Source organism: Sarcophilus harrisii, chromosome 1 (genome assembly GCF_902635505.1).
Source record: "Sarcophilus harrisii chromosome 1, mSarHar1.11, whole genome shotgun sequence".
Lineage (NCBI taxonomy): Eukaryota > Metazoa > Chordata > Mammalia > Dasyuromorphia > Dasyuridae > Sarcophilus > Sarcophilus harrisii.
Genome location: NC_045426.1, coordinates 561,807,818 through 561,812,773, shown reverse-complemented (window position 1 = coordinate 561,812,773; position 4,956 = coordinate 561,807,818). Strand labels below are relative to the sequence as shown.

The window sequence follows — 4,956 nt, the reverse complement described above, 5'->3', positions numbered from 1 at the left end:
ATATAATATTTATTTATAAATAATTTAAATATATTTATTTTTATATATACACAGGTGCACATACTCTTTCCTCTTGCCACTGAAGAACAGATGGGATTCCTGCCTATTTATCATATACTCCCTCTAGGGAATATAATTGAATGAGACTAGATTTGAAATTGGAGAACCTTGCTTGACATCTTACCTGTGAGACTTTAGGTATCACTTAATCTTTCTGAAACAGAAACCTCAGTTTCCTTTTCCATAGAATGAGATTGGGTTAAGTTAGACTAGAGGATTTCTAAATTCTCTTTCAATCATATGTTCCAATTCAGAGCATGGTGAGAGAGCTGATAGAGGTCAACAACGGGTTTTTGCTCCTTTGTTTGAGGACTCTGAGTTCTGTGCCTATAATTATTATCTAAAATCCTTGCCTAATTATTATATTATGTTATCTATAATTATATCTATTATCTAAAATTTTATCTATATTATTACTAATTATTTTATGCATAATTATTATCTATTATCATTTTTGTTCTAAGAAATCTAAAGCTGCACCCACAGGCCATCTGGGAAATTTTGAAAACAGTTTGGGACCAGGGATAGCAAAAAAGGAAACTTCCAAAGGTGCAAAATGCAGGGACACAGAGAAGAACACTCTTTAATATATACTTTTTTAAAAAACAAATTTACAGGGAGAAAAAGCCATTCTCCTAAAGCCCAAAGATGTTTATTGTGGTAAGTCAAAAGGATATGAAACAGTGGCAGCTCAAATTTTCTCATAGATGACCACACATGAGGGTATGTTCTTCAAATCTTCAAATCACAGGTACCTCAGAATTCAGGTTCTGGCTCTGTCCAACAGCAAGGGTGACAGATCTGTGGGATCACATATTGAATCAGTTCACTGTCCCTTTCTACCTCTGGCCCCACCTTCACATCATGGCATACTGAATTCTTAGAATGAGGGGCTACATTTCAGCTCCAGTTCTGAGTTCTGTCTTTTGGGTTAATAGACCCAAGGAAAGGACTCTGCAAGTAGGATGCCCTGTTAATGAAGATGTTGCTGAGTGTATAAGGAGAAAGAGATAGACAGACAGACATTCAAAGACAGAGAGACTGAAACAAAGGGGGGCAGAGAGGGAGAGAGGGAAAATTAAAGAGAGATACATACACAGATATATATATATATATATATATATATATATATATATAGAGAGAGAGAGAGAGAGAGAGAGAGAGAGAGAGAGACAGACAGAGACAGAGAGAGACACAGAGAGACACACACACAAATAGATATAGATATATAAAGAGAAAGACAGACCGACAGAGACAGAGAGAGAGACAGAGAGAACCTTTCTTCTTTGTCCCTTCTGTCTCCTGACCAATATTCTAGTCTTTCCATCACTCTCTGCCATCAGAAAGTCAAGAGCCCCACATATTTTTTTCCTGGCACCTCAGAAAAAAATGCAAAGTTATTTGATTATAACATTCTTATCCAAATATTTCATGGTCATCTAAAAAGTCCACATTGATAGAGCCAACACGAAGCAAAACTTCAAAGTAAGCTGTATTTGTTTTTTGTTTTTCTCCATCTCCATCTCTGGCCTCCTGGTGATTGGTGCTCTCACAGAACTTCTCCTGCCCCATCAGCTTTCCTGGGACCAATTGATGAGGCATTTAGTCCACAGGCTCACCACTTCCTAGAGAGGTTTCAGACCTTTCTATAGTGCCCTTTTCATACTCTTCTCTTTTCTATTATTCTTCTTTCAGAACTTTACTAGAAGACTGGCTACTAGTTTGCTAAAAGCAATTTGAACTGAGGTATTAAAGGATGAAAGGGGTTTAAAGCATTAGAAACACAGGTTGATAGATTTGTGCCTTATTTTGTTTTGCTGAGGCAGTTGGGGTTAAGTGACTTGCCCAGGGTCCCACAGCTAGGAAGTGTTACATGTCTGAGGCTAGATTTGAACTCAGGTCCTCCTGACTTCAGGGCTGGTGCTCTATCTACTGCCCCACCTAGCTGCCCCAGGTTGATAGATTTTTAAGATCAATGGATTTTTAAAGGCTATATATCCAAACCTCTTATTTTACACATAAGAAAACAGAGGCCCAGAAAGACTGAGAGATTGCCCATGATTATTAAGGAAGTAGGTTGGCAGAATTGGGATATTTTTTAACAAAAAAATACATTCCAACCGGTACTTCATCCCAAACACACAAACGAATGAGAAAATAGAGATTTTAGGCAGTTTAGCAGTGCTAGAAGGGGAAGATATTTTGAGGTGAGAGGATTTTCAGCATCATACCAAGTGGGCACCTGCCTACTCTCCTTGCAATTAAAGTTGGCCTTTGCCCTAAGTTATGTGGGAACACATCTGTAGGATGGGAGATTCACCCTGCAGAGATATTACAGGAAGAGGCCCTGGTGAGTCAGAAGACCACATGTTCCCCGCACCCTTCCCTTGAGTCAGTCCAGAACCAATGTGCCAGCCTATGCTGGTACAAATAAAATTCTTTAAGATATAATATTGAATAAGCTCAGGAGGCCAAAAGCCTTCTAGCTGAGATTCCTGTGAGAAAACAGTAGCAACCCAAGAAAACTTGTATTTGTGGATTCTTGGGAAATCCCTTCTTTCATTCCATTTACTTTAGAGATATGATCATGGTCTGCACTTCCTGCTCTCATTGTAGAAGAGTGGTACTTGCCCTCTGCAGGGACCAGGGGCGGGGGCGATATTTATGATCTTCTTGAGAATTGGAACAAATTCCTGAGAAACCCTGCAGTGATTGACATTAACATAACTAGCAGAAAAAGAAAAAAAGTCAATCCAATTAACCCCTAGTTTGGGGGGATAATATCATGCTAAATAATTGCTCGAACTGATTATTATTCTTTCCATTTCACCAGACCGATGTATGACAGCCTTGGACTATTGTTATATCGAACACTTAAAATGCAGAAGCACTGAGTATTTTGAAGCACTTTTACAGAATAGTTTTTATAGAGAAAATGATAGTGATTTCCTCATAGGTTTATATGAAATAATAGTGGTGGCTTTTTTTGGTCTGTTTTACTAAAATAAATGAGTATTATGTAAACTCTGTAGCTCAGTTGATTAAAACAATAACAACAACACAAAAATATGATTTTGGTTTTTCTTTATTTGTAAAGTCTCTTAAATTTATGTTTTGAAAATCATCTAAGACTCAGTTCAACATAGGGACATAGTACAGGTGTAAAAATATTAAATACATTTTAAATTGCTTTGGAGTGCTATGGAAAAAAGAAATAGTCTCATGAGTGTCATTATTTATAATATGCCTGTTTTCTCTTTCTTCTAGATTGTAACTGCCAGCATCTAGACAATATTTTTCCTTGCCAAAATGGAACAAGGTATATTTTTATTATTAAAGGAAGTCATGATATTCCCTCTTTAACTTGAGAAGCTGTGGCTAGAAATTAGAAACTCAGGTTTAGTATGAAAACAGATTATTTCCAGAAGTCTGACTGTTCTTACAATGTGTGCTATTTGTTATTGAATGAGAAAAAGTAACCTTATACAAGTCACTTCCCCTATGTACTTCTGTTTCCTTTTTGTAAAAGTGAAGGACTAAATAACATCTAAGGAATTTTTCAACTCTATACTCCATGAGACTATGTTCATCTTTTATGGACAGATTGACACAAATACATTATTTCTATACAGAACAAAAGAATTCAAAGGGTATTCCATTCATCTATTCATTCATTCAATCCAGATCCCACTTTGAGAACCTATCTCTAGACAAGAGATGATAAGGGTTAGGATGAGGGTAATAGCTATGTGAATGGAGAGAAACAGATAGAAGCAAGAGATACTGTGAAGTAGAACAGAAAATATTTACCACTAATTAGATATGAAGGATGAATGAAATAATGACGCCAAGAATGAATGTTGATATCACCAAAACTGAGAACCAGGGTGTCTGGAAGAATAGTGGTATCTTTGAAAGAAATAAAGAAATGAGGAAGAAAAGAGAGTTTAGTTTGTAAGGAAAGAATATGAATTTTGTCTTGGTATATATTACATTAGAGCCTAGGGATGGATATATAAATTCAGCAGTTCTACATGGAAATGATAGCTAAAATAATGGGCATTGTTGAGAGAGAAAAAAAAGGGAGAGAAAGGGAGAGAAAGAGAAAGAGAGAGAGAGAGAGAAAGTGGAAGAGTAAAACTATGAGTCAGTGAAAGAGAGAGTGAAAGAAAAGAGAGAACGTGTATGTTGTATGATAGAAAAGGACAGAGAGAGACAGAAAGACAGAGAAAGAGAGACAGAGACAGAGATAGAGACAAAAACAGAGCCTTGGGATATGCACATATTTGAGATACATGCTATGGGGTGATGATCACACAAAAGAGATGGAGAAGGAACAACAGACAAGCAGGATGAGAACCAGCAGAGAACAGTAATACAAAAGCAAATAGAGAGTATCCAGCAGGAGAGGATGGTCAATCATCTCAAATGATGCAAAAACACAAAAAGGATGAGAAAAGATGAGATTTAGCAATTATGAAATTTTGGAGAAATTTAGTGTGATGAGGACCAGAATCGAATTGTCAAGGGTTGAGAAGTGAAGAGGAAATGGAAAAATAAATGTAATAAGTGCCTTTTCTAGGAGTTTGGCTAGCAGATGGAGGGAAAATTTGGGATAGAGTTAAACAAATTTTTTTGAGTTGACCTGGGCATGTCTGGAAGCAGAGTAAATGGTAGCCAAATGGTAAACCAATCATAACTTCTCTAAAAAAAAAAAAACAAACAAAAAAACCCCGAAAACTACAAATGAACCTGTGTTTTTATTTATATAAAGGAGAGGGAATATTTCTATTCCAATGCAAACTGTTATCTGCTCCACAATTTATACTTAAGGAATTGTTTGGGGCACTGATAAATTGAGTGACTTACTCTGATTTATATTTATGTCGAGAGAAC

General features: G+C 36.5%; 1 long non-coding RNA gene across 1 annotated transcript in view; it reads right to left on the bottom strand.

The window, feature by feature from the left end:
• Nucleotides 1–498: 498 nt before the first annotated feature.
• The window catches only part of LOC116420654, an 81,579-nt gene continuing 77,121 nt past the window's right edge, over nt 499–4,956 (bottom strand). The window contains exon 3 of the long non-coding RNA XR_004231040.1: nt 499–861. This is a non-coding gene — a long non-coding RNA (uncharacterized LOC116420654). The remainder of the gene's footprint in view (nt 862–4,956) is intronic.